The sequence below is a fragment of the Melanostigma gelatinosum genome (assembly GCF_949748355.1).
Source record: "Melanostigma gelatinosum genome assembly, chromosome: 19".
Taxonomy (NCBI): Eukaryota; Metazoa; Chordata; class Actinopteri; order Perciformes; family Zoarcidae; genus Melanostigma; species Melanostigma gelatinosum.
The window spans coordinates 14,857,507-14,872,791 of NC_136652.1; the positions used below are offsets into that span (position 1 = coordinate 14,857,507).

The 15,285-nt window shown below is 45.1% G+C and overlaps 1 protein-coding gene across 3 annotated transcripts in view; it reads left to right on the forward strand.

Annotated features, from left to right (window-relative positions):
* Nucleotides 1-15,285, forward strand: part of wasf1 (WASP family member 1) — a 46,842-nt gene that overhangs the window by 746 nt on the left and 30,811 nt on the right. The window lies entirely within an intron of this gene.

Genomic DNA, 15,285 nt, shown 5'->3' on the forward strand with positions numbered 1-15,285 from the left:
AGGGGGCGATACGTTTGCAAAAGCTCCACATCTGCAGGAGCTCCTGCTGCAGCAGCGTCTTGACACATTCAGTCCTCGGAACATCATGTTGGTGGGAAACCGGAGAGCAAATATTTGCCCCTTCTAACGGTGTTAGAAGCATGCCACTTATGTCACAATAATGTGTGTTTTTTTTAAATTCGTCATCGGGTTGTGGAGCTTCAGGTTGGTACAGTATGATTAGGCGAACCGCTGGCAGCCGCGCGACGTGATTTAATTTCCTCCACATTGACTTGCCTCGCTGGGGTCTGTTCCAGCCAGCTTGTTTTTTTTGTTTTTTTTTGCAGTCATGGGGGATGGTAGCCTTCAGCCCAGTGAAAATCATGCTTTTGTGAAATCCGAAACCTTCTTTGTACTTCTTCAAGTGCAGCAAAGAAACGTGGGGCACAGTGTGCCTGTTGACTGTTGTGATCGGCCTTTCATATTTGTTGAAGATGTTCGTGGCATGGCATGAGATACAGGGCTTAGTGTGGCCATCTCATCTGCAGCCTGTCCATTTAAAGCCAAGGAGAGAGTCTTTAGGAGAGAGTCTTTAGGATGCTGCAAGGAAACACTTTTGTCTACAGTAAAGCAAGCAGCCAATGTCACGGTGTGCCCCTCAAAGTACAGTAAAGTTGTGTAACAGAGAGCGAAATAAGTAGTTACAATGTGTGTTGAGTTCTGCGGTTGGTGATGAATGAAACATCGGCTGCAGAGCCATTGATAAAAGTCTATGAATTGCCTGCTGCTTTTGACAGTGTTAATGCGTCCTGTTTGTACCTCTGATGTATTAAAATTACATAAAAATGTAGGCCTAGTGATAATACACAAGACACACAACGCATGCAGTGACTGCATCTGTTGTGTATGAGCTGAAGGATTTTATTTATTTCATAATAGTGATGTTATAGAATTACTTACCCGGGGTCAATTCAGATCGGATCTTTATTGCCTCTCAAGAGGAAATTCTTTAAGTCTAGACGGTTAGCCAACACCATGTCAATATCAACCAGCAGAAAGAGCTGACTCTTAAATCTAAAAGTATAGCCACACTGCTCTATACGCCTACACTGTCTGCACCATGATTCAATGAAATGTATAGAGAATACATTTCATTAGAGCATTTATTTTAAACATTTTGATACATAGAATCTGAAATAAATGTGTACACTTTCCAGATGAACCCAGATTATTTATGTAGAACATATATATATATATATATATATATATATATATATATAGGTTCCTGTATGTGAAAGCAGCTCTGACTCCTTGGATAAAACAGTCCCAGAGCCCTTTGCAGCTGTTCGATTTATCAACCTCCAAGAGCGGCATCCACACTATCACATGACTGAGTGGGAGTTATATGCCGGCTCAGAGGAAGTACATGTGTGCATGAAACATTTGCTATATTGGTTGAATTGAAAGTACTGAAATGACATTAATAGACCCGGTGATCAGCATCGCTGCGGCTCAGCTCTGAGTGAGTGTATGCCTGCTGTGTGCTTCAAACCCCTGCTACTGTTTTGTTTGAAGCAAGTTCTTTCCCAAGGGGGGGTTACCTCCTGTGGTTTTTTGTTTTTAATGCGTGGTATTTTTAAACATTAAACACAGGTGAAAAGTAGCAGCGTTGAGGGGGTCTATCCGCATAACCTGCTCTTTGATACACGAATCTAAATAGTGATCGGTTTTCCCGACAAATGGCCCTCCCTACAGGTGTGTTCCCAAAATAGAGCAGAACATATTGCCGAGGTTTTTTTTATCTGATGCTGTGTGTGTGAACGCTCTGCTGCGAGGGATGACATTCCTGCACAGTTTGCCCGTTTGCTGGTGTTTTTCTGTGTATGTCAGAGGCCCTCGTGATAGAAGAGCTTTGGCACGCCTCCCGCGGAGGCTTTTGGACCTTCTCTTATTTGTTGACACTGCTCTGATGCTCTGCCAGTCTTTGGCTTTCTCATGCTAGAAAGAAGAATATCTCTCTCTTTCTGTAGCGCTCTTTTGTCTTCCTCCACAGAGGTGGCGAGGGGTGATTGGAGGACACGCAGAATAACATGGGGTCGTAATGAACGAGAGTGTAGAGAGAGAAGCGAGAGATGAGAGGAAAATGAGCGACGGCTGCCTGGTATGAGGGGGGGGGGGGGGAAGGTGGGCTGGGGATTCTGGGAAAGACAGAGAGAGAAAATGCCCCTTTACGGGCCATTTAGTGAGACCACGGACAGACCTCCTATCTCCCAGCTGTTAGGACGCTCCAGAGCTTCCAACACACAGCCGCCATTGTTCTTCCTCTTGGCCCAGGCCCACATCTCTATAATACTGCCTCTGTGCCTGGGCTGAACTGGCCTGACAGAGGGACACCAGGGCTCAGTCTGACTGGTGCTCCTTGTGTCTTACTGCCACTGCCTCCACCACCTCCGTCCATGCTTGGTAGAGACTTCATGTCTCCCAGACAGAGATTGCAGTGACCGCTTTGTGACTTTTCTCTTTCTTGCGTGTTCTACTGCTCTTCTCTCACAACGTCGCGGATAGGAGTTGTCATCGTGGGCCTAACGTAAGCACTTAATGCTCTTAGTCATAGCATTATCTCTTTTTACTTCTTCTCACTCTCCTCGTAGTGGGCGGTACCCCTTTTACCCTCGTCTCTAGTTGCCGCTTGGGCTTTTTCAGCCTCTCTGCTTCCTTGTCTCCCTGTCACCCCAGGGGAGGAGAGGGCGTTGACTGGGTCTCTCAGTGAGCTGACAGGATATCTTTGAAATAGACCTGTCTGACTGTGTCTCTGCCAACAGGGGAAAAAAACAACATTCAAAAGCCACATCTGAGCTCATTGCCGCCCCAACTCAACTGTGGGAACTGAGCTTCATCTAAAGCTGCCCTCTTGTTCCCCCCCCCCCCTCTCTCTCTCTGCACAGCCAGCAATTATTTCCTCTTCTCCTCTGTCACACGCGTTGTCTGCTTGCCTCCATATCTTTACAGCAAGTCCCTTAGTCACTGTGATGCAACACCTTCTGCTGCCAACTAGTGAGTCCACAGCTGCTGTGTTTTAAGTACATGCGAGAGTTCTGTCATCCTCCACATCACTTTAGGCTCTGATGGTGTTTCGAAAGGATTCGTCTTGCGTTCATGAAGTTCAGCCCGGTATTTTGTACGCGCCAATTGCAGCTCGGCAACAACGGTATGCTCATGCTTTCCAGCTTTAAAAATACTTGTATTTGTTTAGTGTCCTTACAGTCTAAGTGGCGGTTTAGAGCAGATCTGCCAAAACAGAAAATAAGAAGGGAAAAACAGTTCAACCCCGCAATACTGACTTTAAATATGTTGCTAACAGACGACTCTTTCCTCGCAGTCTTACGGGTATTTCTTGCGAACTGAATAAAGAAGCCCTCCACAAACTCATCAGTCGGTAATATAGCCATGTATTTGGGGAAATGGAGCACCATGGTATCCTGTAACTGACCTGGCTTATTCTCTCAGCTGGAAGCCAAAAGAAAACGAGCTTCACAATGGGATGAACTATGGGCTGTTGAGGCCACTCCCCAGGTGTCATGTGTATGTTTGGATGGTAAATGTAGCCTCTCTCAGCACAATGTAGCCGTGGTCCGTTCCAAGAGTGAATGGGACACGGAGCTCCCCTCAGTAGCTTTTGGCCCGAGCACCGACAGTGTGTGCCACTGTGTGTTTGCAACGTCCATGGTTAGGGGCTTCTTAGTGTTTGTATTAGCAAACCAATGTAATGTTGCTGCCCTTGTAGGTCACAGTGTGTTTCTGTCCTGTGCATATAATCTAGCTCTAAATGCCGCCGACTGACATCAAAATGATCTCTGCGGCTGTATACTCGGAGAGCATGTGTGTATTTGACTCGATCTGAATATGAAAAGTTAAGCAAAACAGTGAACTCCACCATGATGGGCAAAGCAACATGCAAGTGTATTCATTCTTTCCCCTGTCACTCCCTTTCTTTGAATATCTATGCGCTCTTTTCCTCTCCCTTGATTTCTGTCTTCACCCCCTTTCCTCTCTTTCTCCGATGGGTTCTCATTGAGCTGGATCGGTCCTCACGGTGCTGCGTGATGATTGATGGAGGCTAGAAATGGGAGGCGATGCACGTTTATCGAGCTTGAATCCCTCATGTCAGAACTGAGACGTGCGTATTCGATTACAGACGCGCTGCATTTTCATTAGGATTTTCATAAGCACACATTTTCCCCCTCAGTTCCTCTCCCGGGGTCGGGTATAGGAGTACAAGGAATAGCGAGGAAGACGTAGAGAGAGTGAAGAATTAGTGACAAGAACAAAGTAGAAAATAAAAGATGCAATAGGGTTTTGTTTTAGGCACATAATCAATCCGCCCCACACCATTCTTTTTGCTCCATGTCTGGCTCAAGGCTGCTGTTGCAGCTAAAAAACGCGCTCCTATTTTCTTTGTCATGTTTGTTTACCATAGACAGTCTAAAATAACCCCCCAGAAATGTTATAAAAAGAGCCTTTAAGAGAAGGAAAAGACCAAGGCCGCGGCTTATAAAAGGATGCTAAAGGGAAGAAAGTGCTGAGAAAAGAGGAGAGCACAAGGGGAAGTGACCTTTTAGCGTCCCAGTGTGTTTGCACACACACAACTGCTGCCTTGAAGTAGGAGCCAATATTTGGCTGTTCATTTACAGCTCACAGCGAGGATCCAGTTCCACTTTGCCATGGTGTGAGGCTCAAGCACAAGGCTCGTCTGATTTGTGGCGGATAAAAGCCCAGCAGGGGCTGCAAGTGTTCCCTTCTCCTCCCCTTCAGAAGATCGGAAGTGGAGGCAAGCGCGCCTTCCTCTTGTCTTTTGATGGTTAGCAGGAAATGCCAAATTCACTGTAGTCCTCAGCAAGAGAACCCACTCCAAAACAGTCTTACTCAGCAATCACTTCCTCTTTGTTATCCTTGTTTATTATCATACAGCAATTTCGGGCGGTTCACCGGAACGAATCAGAGGTCAGTTCGAGGTGAGGAAAGTACTGCTGGTAAGAGGGGAGGTTGTGGTTCAGTGAAATATGAAATACTGTCGTGTTCCTCTTCCATTCAGTGGTGTGCCAGAGGAAATGTAAAGACACGGGGGTGGTAGTTTAACAAACAATGTTAAAATATCAGTGATATGATCTCTCACATCAAGCTATGGGAAATAATCTGAGACACAGCAGTCTTTTATTTAACTTTCTCTTATAGACACATGCTCACAGCTCGGTGTGTGCCAAGGCTCTTATTATATGAATGATATTATTCAATTTGCACTCCTTTACGTTGATACGTGAGCAGCCAGCCAGCGAGCTGTAATTGCGAACCATCGTCCTCTTGACGCAGCCATGCGCCACCCGGCTGCTTTTTTTTATGAACCAGCGAAGAGCTAGCTTCTGCAGAACACTAACATGGAAGAAGGACAAACAGCTCTCAGAGCTCAGTGCCGTGGCAGAGAGAAGATAACGCTGACAATGAATCATGTGTACTGCATCATGCGACTCGGCTTGCTTAGATGAATCCATCGCTATATGAACCACTGTGGGGCCTTGCATTCTACATGTATCTGCCCCGTATAGCATGCCCTTCAGTCATATATACATATTGATCAATAGTCCTTGTGTTTATTGCTATAATCAATGTTTCTGGGAGATTTACGACATTTGTAACATATGGATATGAATAGTGTTTGGAAGTAAAACTCCCAGCAAACAGTAAACATGGCCAAAACATGGAGGCTCATAATCAATTCAATATGGTATATTATAAGCAGGTTAATAGGCTTATGTCAATCCACCAAAAAAAAAAGAAATGCAAGAGCGAGAAGGGGGCCCCACAAAGAATATTGTTTAGAACCACCAATATCCTGGGGCCGACCCTGGGACCTATCATTGCTCTGCTTTATGTTTTCTTCTACATAGCTCCTCTCCTTGATCTCCGGTAAATGCAGCAGAATACTCAATCAGCCACACTTACTTTCACCTGTTATTTGCACAGTCCTTCCATCAGTGCACAAGGAGAGAGGTGCACTTCACTGACAAGGTGTCAGGAGTGTGTAGCCGGTGCCCCTGTTTGATGAATAATACAGACATCTCCAGGGACAGACTCTCAAATAGAATGTGAGACGAGGAGACTGTACTCCGTCCATCATAAAGACACTTTATATTGTGCAATCGTTTTTTGTTGCAACCAGAATTTATACCCCAAAAATGCCCTATTATTTTGACAGGCGTATATTTAAATTTTAACAACACAATTTTAAAGAAGTCAGCATTTCATTAAAGCGTCCACACACAGACCGCACGGTGAGCTGTGGACGTAGTGCAGCAGGAGGCCCGTGAACAGCAGCAGATGGACCGCATTAATGACGAGGCTTTCGGTTGGCAGGTAATGTTATTCAGAGCCTGTTTGGGTCCTTTAGCGATCCAAGATATAGAGGAATGAAGGGAAAGTGTGGCGATGAAGGGCCAGGGCTGTGTCTGATCTTTAGATTAGGTTAACAATTTCAATTGATCCCGATACTCTACCTTTGCAAACTGCAGACTATAATACAGCTCATAATACAAAGCACGATGTCATTAAGTGTATGCATCAAACTGTCAAAAGTCAAACTCCTTGTATGTGCACACACACATACATGGCCCAAAAAAAAAAGCTGATTCTGATTCTGATATGTGTCTCAATCAGCGCCGAGCTGGCTAAGCGCCAGATCAGCGTTGGGAGTTAAACGAGCTTGGCGTGAGCTGCCTGGAGAAAATAAAAATCATCCTCCTCCAGCTTAACATTACAGTAAAGCAGCAGCCCACACGGGTCCACCCAGCGTTGTAGGTCAGAAGTCATTTCATTATCGTGTGTGTGTGTGTGTGTGGTTATATAAATGTTGGCGCCGACTTGAGGCGAGAGCCTGCTTTGCGTAGCTTTTCTCCTCAGGAGGACAGATAGGTGCTGACAGACAGGCCCGGCCTCACCTCTTCTTCTATCAGTCTCACTCTCCATTATGCTCTACTCTTCCTCCTTACGTCCTACTTCATATCAGCGCAGACTGCTTCCAATGATGTCTGCCATGTTTTGTGGGCAGCGTAATGTCTTGGTTGGGCATCAGCAGCAGCGTGCGGGGCTTGACCGGTGATTTTTATGAGGATCCACATATGAGGATCCACATATGAGATCTGTTTACATATTGCCATTGAATTCCGATCAGTGTATTCTAACTGGCCTTATTGCTGTCATCAACAGTTACACACTTTCTTGTATATTTCTTGTGTCTGAAGGGAAGGCCAGGGGCTTGAAATATGCCCACTGATAAGACGAATAAATGGAGGCAACCAAGGGGAGAGAACAGGAGAGCGAGAGGCTTTGTGCCAGCAGAACTGGAGTTGCTTTTTCCTTTCAAGACGAGCAGAGACGAGCAGAGAGCCTTACAATGCGCGGTGAAAGCCAAACTTAAGGGGGGGGGGGGGGACTGACAGGTGCTTTTGTCTCCATCCCTCTCGGCCCCACTGTCACCCATATCGCCTTCACCAGAGACAAGGCACCGCATCGGGCTTGATCTAATGATGAAATCCATATCTGCGTGCGCGTTAGCTGTGTAAAAAGGACGTATTGTGTCTCTTGTCTCAATTGTGATCCTCTGGACTCGCATGCCATCTAAATATAGCAAATAGAATCAAGTAACAGTCTGCCTCGATCTCAAAAAGCTCATCTCGTTGCCTGGCAGGCACTGTGAATCCGTGTCTTAAGCATTTTTCAATATAATGGCAGAGTAAGTGGAGGGTCAGGGCCTTAATTGAGTCAATCTTCTTCAGTGCTGTTAATACAAGGCCACATTTAGTCTTCTTTAGCCCCCCGACGCTCCGTCGAGATTCATTCTTTCCCTGCGCACCTCTCTTCCATTTGTATGCAGAATGTGGCACCCGCCATTTTGCCTAGCAGTGGCATATTTCAGCAGAGCTGTCAGGACTGTGTGTGTGGGTGCACGGAGGGGGTGGAGGGTGCTGACATGTCATGAGACACAGGTCACATGACGCCTGCAGCTGACCTGTTGACCCCCAATGAGCATGTCGTTCCTACAGAAGGAAAAAAGGCCCCGAGGATAGTGAGCAAGGAAAAAGGCCCCGAGGATAGTGAGCAAGGAAAAAGGCCCCGAGGATAGTGAGCAACTGCCACTGTGGCATCACTTTGCTCTCAGTGTATGTGCAAAAAGACAGGGATGTCTTTGTAATTCATAGAAATCATCATTTTAACAACTTGTTTAATGTAGAGCTAGATCATATTTCAGTTTTTTTATTAACTTACCACAGATATTTTGGTATTTGTGTAAATGGCAGCTGAAGAATCACAAGAACCCAATTACATATTTGAGGTCATTTAGAAATTTAGAAACAGTATTTCCATGAAAGGAGTTTGTTTTTCAGTTGTAAAAATGTCTTGTTAAGTACATTTCATGATCACAAACAAAATGTAGGGATCTTTATAGTTCAGTATTAGAATTCATAAAATCCCCCCTCTCATAATCTGCCCTTATAATGTCTATATAAATGGCAGTATATTGAATCACCACTCTTGGCACGCTTGCTTGTGTGTGTGCATTAAACTCCTGTCTCATTAGAAATGGCCGTAGTCCGCAGAGCGTGCCGTTGAAGCTGAACTTGCTGTCGTTCCAGTGGTCAGTCCTGCTGCTCTGTACCTACTGGCACCACCTCAGGCCTCCTTACGGGAAGGGCACCTTCACTCACCACCGCCGCCCTGGTCTGCCAGCACTTTGTCCCCAGAATCCTCTTCGTGCCCAGACACAGACTGTGACATCGCTCACAAACTCCAGAGACAGCTTATGAGAGGTTTGCACAGCTGCCTGTGGGCACCGTGTGATCAGCCCGATTTATACCCAAAAAAACCCTCCCCGCTTCCCCTCTCTTGTCTCTCTTCCTCTCAGCTGCTGCCAAGTTCCACTCAGTTCACTGAATGGTTGTTGAATCGGTTGTTGGGGTGTAATTGACCCGGTTCCATCAGCATTGTTTTATAGATGTTCCTCGGTGTGGGCAGTGTGCTTCATGCCTAGATTTTGGTTCGATAGTTTCAGCATGTCAAAATGTGGAAAGTTTGATTTCAAAATGAGATTTCAGCTGCAGGGGGAAATCACTACCAACCCAAAAAAAGGGGGATGTTGCTGTATTTAAAGCATTGAGCATCCTTGGTCGACTGAAGCCCTTTAATTGACATTTGTTTTGACTCTTGAGGCACTGGTTGATTTAAATTGAAAGAAATGACATAGAGTCCTAATTTAAAATTAAAAAGAAAGAAGTGAATCGATAGCTGCCAGTTACTGTTAAAAGCGTCCAGGGTATTGGTCAGTACCTTTTCAAAGTGAAATATTCAACACCCCCTCCTGTGTTTACACATGTTTCTTTCTTCCAAGAGGCAGTGGTGCACGAGAGACTGAAATACACTTTGCCTCCGAGCGATACCAGCACACTTTAAAACCACTCTTCTTCTCTGTCTCTTACCGCGACCTATTCTCAGATGTAGATCAAAGGAAATTAAAGAAGAACAATCACACACCCACAGCGGGCTGAATATGCACTCCCTAACCAGAACGACGTGATTTGACAAGGTGAGTGCTGAAAGGGCACTTCAGATGTGGAAAAGTAGGGTGCCATGACACTCAACGTCTAATTGCTTTTGACATGTTGCCCTCTGGGATATACAGCAGTCAGATTGTGTGACTCAGTGCATCACGGTACACTGTACAGTATTCACAGTGTTGCAATATATTGAAACATTGCAGTATTAATGAGGTAATAGAAAGCCTCTCTTGTTTGTTATCCTACCTCACAGCCTTGCAACAGAGAGCCTCTGGTGTGAACCTTGATGTCATCGAGAGGAGAGCTTGGAAACTTTTGTTCAATAAGCAACAAAAGGCAACGTTCTTCTTGAGATTCATAACTCGCACTTGTACATGAAATAGTGCACACGTGGTATGATTTAACAGGAGAGACTAGGTCCATCATCTGTGGCACAGCACAGTTAATCCAACGACACCGATACAACGCGACCATAGAACTCTGATTAGCCTACGACGGGTATTTCAAAGACCAGCCAACGGGCCTAAAAAAACAACAACAGACACATCAATATTAAGCAACAATATAGCCAGAAGCGCCTTATATTACTTTAGAACCTGGGGCTACTGACAATTTGAGAGACCATCACAATGTGCCACGGCAACATAAATTCAGCAACAAATAGTGAACGGAGTGCCCTCCTAATCAGTAGACAGAATATGAAACTCATCAAGACAATACGTAGGGCTGTACCCAATATTCAAAGCCATTTGGAGCTCTTGTCCAAAATTCATTGCATTGTGAAGTTGGAAAGTCAAAGATTTGTGCAAAAAAAGATTCCCAAGATTCCACAACGTTGTTGTAATTCTGTTATGCTGTTCATTCTGTACACATGGCATATATTGCACTTCTGTCCATCGTGGGAGAGGGACCCCTCCTCTGTTGCTCTCCCACAGGTCCCTCCCTCTTTTCTCCCCGTTAAAGGGTTTTTTTGGGGGAGTTTTCCCTGTTCCGATGTGAGGGTTCCGGGACAAGAGGATGTCGCATGTGTACAGATTGTAAAGCCCCCTGAGGCAAATTTGTAATTTGCGATTTTGGGCTGTACACAAATAAATTGAATTGAATTGAACATGATTTTATCAAACAAAACATTCTGCTTCAATTCTCATTTGTTGGTGTAAAACGTAATTTTCACGGCCTCTGTCAGCCGGTGCATGAGGCGCCATAGGCCAGAGAGACGTGCAAAGAAAAGTCGGCATCAACCACAAAAGCAACAGATTCCCTTATTTATCATCAGTAACAACAACACTAAACAGCCAGACCACCAAAAGAAGATTACAGCCGCCGGCGCCACCAGCAGGCATGTCCACTGTATCTGTGCTTTGCCCTCCTAACAAGCATCTTGGCGGGCTTAAGTAGCACTCCTGTGTCTCGGGGCTTGTGAATATGCATCGTGTGCTCGCTTTTTGGTGATTTTCTTCTTCTTCTTTTTCTTTTGCCTGATAGTGTTTTCTGTCGTCAGAGCTGACGGGGGGTTTTGCTGCAGTGGTTAGTTTGTGTGCATGTCCTTCACGTCTGGATGAACAGCAGGGGAGTCGGTATCATGCAATTTACCTCAAAAGGCCAAACAAGCACAGCTGCACAGTACGAGCATGCAGACATGTATTATTGAGCAGCAGGCCTTCATTATTCATACCAGCGGGTTTCTGTGCACTCAGCAGATAAACTTCTTTGAGTCTGTTTGTTCATCGCACACTCTGCTCATTGATGTTGTCACACAGACGGCCATGAATATTTAGCGGTGGACGTTTACAGTTGGATAAAGCCTGTTTGCTAAATGAACGTCCGACGCAATCGAAGGTCTTTGTAACAAAGTACAATGTGGGCTGTGTCCAACTACTCACTCAGTATGAGCCTCATCGTTGATGCTCTGAATGTAAAGTGACGTGGACACACGGCCTCTGTTGAGTCACATGGATTTCTCTTCATACGGAGGAAAGCTTAGGAAAAAAGACAACAACAGCGTGTTTTTATGGCTGTGTAATTCCACGCACAAAGAGTATTACAAAGTCAATATAAATAGTGCTACATATGGGCACAGTTTTGCTAATTTTAAGATTTAAGATTAAAGAGAAAAGAACATTTCCAGTCGATAACAGCCGGGGATTGTGGTTTTACATTTTGAGCAGTCGGTATTACAGTCGATATTTGTTTTCTTGTCTGTCTTCTGAAACTTGTTTACAGCTGACTGGCAACATTAAAGCCAAGCCAGCCAATGGATCCGTGCCATCCGAGTGCCATCCGTACCTGAGTGCCATCTGAGTGCCAGCGTGCCAGGATTTTTAACTTTGATCAGTGCTGGCTGTGTCAAGAGGAGAGCGGCAGGGCGTAGTGCTAAATGACTGCCTTGCTTCTCACACCCTGCTGGATTTGGACCTCTTACTAACATGTACACAAAAGGAAACGGCCGTGAACAAAACTTCAGCGTCCAAACTCCAGCGCACAGCCGGTGGGAACACGACCGCAGAACAGCCTTTGTTTACACGCAAGTTAGACAGCGTGTCAAAAACAATATGAGGAGGAATACACTGCAGTCAAAAAAAGTTACCAAGGCGAGGAAGTAAGTTTATGTCCCTGCATCCCTTGCCACAAGCTCCCTGTTTAGTTTCCGACTCAACCTAGTTAGCGTACCGGTCTGAGCACAGCCTGACAGCACTAGTGCTGCAAGTGTATTTTCAGAGGTCTACGCACGTGTGTGTGTGTGTGTGTCTGTGCGTGTGTGTATGTGTGTTTTTATAGCGCCTAACTGGTGAGGGCCTGCGAGGTGTCATCTCACAGCTGAAGGGGTGCCGGCTGGTACAGCATTTTAATTGGAAGGAAGACACACTGGCACATGCCTTGATATGTTCTGCCAACGTGATCGGCTGTGAAGGGTAGGGAGGCGGGGACTCAAATAAAGGGGCTTGTGTGTGGGTGTGCGTGTGAAAGCGGTCGACTATTTGCATAGATCTTTGAGAAGAACCTCATTTGCTTTCAGAGAAGTTCAACATGTTCAGTGTGTCTGTGCATGTTATTTCGTCCTGCACATGTGCACCAGGGACCCTTTCCTGTGCAGAGGCTCCGGCTCTCCTCTCAAATCCAGCAGCCTGTTCTCACCAACAGTGGGAAAGTGTTAGGAGGACTGGGGTACGGTCAAAATCAACTAGTTTGTACGACAGGTCTGCTGGATAAGACTGAAGGCAAACAGGAAGACATCAGCATTTCATTATCTTAAAAAGGTTTCTTGCCATTCGAGCTGTTTTTAAAGGACAGAAGAAACGTTTCCAGCCTCGTGTGCTAATGAGAGAGATAATGAAAGAACAAATAGCAGTTAGAAATCCATAGCTGCCTCATTAGAATAACAAGAATGATGAGCCAGACGTCTTATTTGTCGTGTTGAGCCTCCGCAGTCGCAAAAGGAAAAGTCTTTCAACCAGTTGAAAGAAACAGAAGTCTCACAATGAGTTTGACAACGTAAATTCTTTTTTTTTTTTTTTTTCCCCCCATCTCCCTTGTTTTGTTTGGAAAATGAGCTGCAGGTCGTCCCGCACCGCATATCTGCATTACTAATTTCAAGCAGCTGCTGGGAAGCTTTGCCAGTTTGATGTCTGCTCGCTCTGCCATTGGCTGCTGTGGTTCGGCCAGTTTCCCTCATTAGAGCTCTGTGTTTTTATGTTTGCAGCTGTTCACAGTGTAGGAAGGAACCATGTCTGCAGAACAAAAGGACAAAATGTTCAGGCAAATTTCATACACAGAAGGAAACTAACTTCACACTTCGAGGAAGGGTTTTTATGAGTGTGTCACTCAATAAGATGCACACATGGTCGTTTGCAGAAACTAAATTGTTGACCCTTACAGGTTAGTCAATAACTAACGGACAAACCTCCTGCAATTCTTTTTATTATACTTATGACTACATGCATGTTTTCTTCTGTAAGTCTTGAAAAGTCGAAGAAAAAAGCCTTAGAAGTCATTTAAAAGTATTTCGATTTCAAGTCTTCTTTCTGCAGGCAGTAATATCATCTCTACAGTGTTTTAGTATCTGATTGTGAGGCTGTTGGGAAACATTATATACGCCTAAAACTAAAAGTGGGATTGTTGCGATAGAGACATAAAGCAGACACCACCATTATTGCTACAGCATTTACAGAAGGGTGTGCGCTTCGTCTTTAAAGGGGCAAGTGTTGATTTTAGCTTACAATGAAATTAAATTAAATGAATTATCTATCCATCCTTTTTCTGCCAATTATCTGGGGCGGGTTCATTTGGTTAATTGTATCTTTAGGAATTATTGTGGGATGTAGACTTTGGACGGCATGATCATGAAATGGGTTTTAAATTGCATTCTCTGTGGTATTAAAAAGTCTACAACTTGGTGAACGCTGCAGAATATCTGCACTCAGTATGTGAGCCCTTGGTTAAAAGCAGACTCTTGATTCGTGCATTGTGTCAGAAAAACTGTTTGACTCACTCCTCAGAGCATGAATTGTACATCACTTCATGAGCAGATCGCTTTTTCTTCAGAAGACCGAGGCCGTTTGATTTAAATTACAACCAACTCCTTGTCTGGTTTACTGCTAGTGTCTTTCTCTGCTGCTCCTCTCCTCTTGTGGTATCCAGTTGCACAGAAACAGTGACTGTGATAGCAAACTGTGGCTGAAAAAAAAATTGCACTGCTGCAATGTTTTGGACATGCATTTTTGTCACGCTTTCTCAGTAGAATTAATAATCACCTGTTTATCCATCATTTCTGTGGGTGCTTGTATCAAATCGGAGCTGATGTTGTATCTAGGCTCTGTGTCTAGCCCTCCGAGTTAAAAGGCCCCTGACCTGCTCCATATTGAGGGGTCCTCTGCTACATTGTGTGGCAGTGTGAGTGAGTAAATGCCCCGTTCGGATTCATTACAGCCTCTAGTCGGACATATTGTCCCGAGTGCAATGAGCCGCACCAGTGCAGGCCCCCTGCTCTCCTCTGGCACGTGCCGTTCCTCAGCCTGCTTTGTGCTTGCGCACAATGGACGAGCAATCCCACATCTCCCTCGTCTTCCTCCTGCCTCTCATATTGCATCCATTCATCAGTTGCTAACACTGTTTGGGCACCCTGATCCCAGCCCCTTCGTCCCTCCCCCTTCACCCCCTTCCTCTCTCTCTCTTGTTGTCCACCGTCTTTGCCTTTCCTTGGGACATTATATATAAAGTGACCAATTGCGTCCTGCAACCGTTATCACTGCAGCCGTTGCCATGGTGATAAGTGACAGCGGGAAAGCACCACCCAAGATGTATGGATCGTAAAAAAAAAGGTATAGGACAGTGGTAATGGGTGTACAGAGAGAAATGAGGCAGGCTGGCCCGAAGACTGGATGGGAAAATGAAAAAAGGAGACGGAAGGGAAAGAAGGGCAGGTTTGTTAAACATTTCTCTGCGCAGCGATCATCCGCCATCATTTAATACTTATATGATGCTGCAGTGATGGCCCGTCCTCCATCTTACTGGCAAAGCACTGTCAATGAAGGAGGAAAAGCTCAGGGGAAGAGCAAGGCAACGCATAGGGAAACAGTTCTCTCACAAGGGTCTTTTAGCTGCCGCGTTTATTCAATTAGGATCGAATTGAAAATGGAAGACTGTAATTTTCTCAGTGTTAGATCCATCAATTCAGTCCTCCACATCCATTCTTTCTATTGTGCTG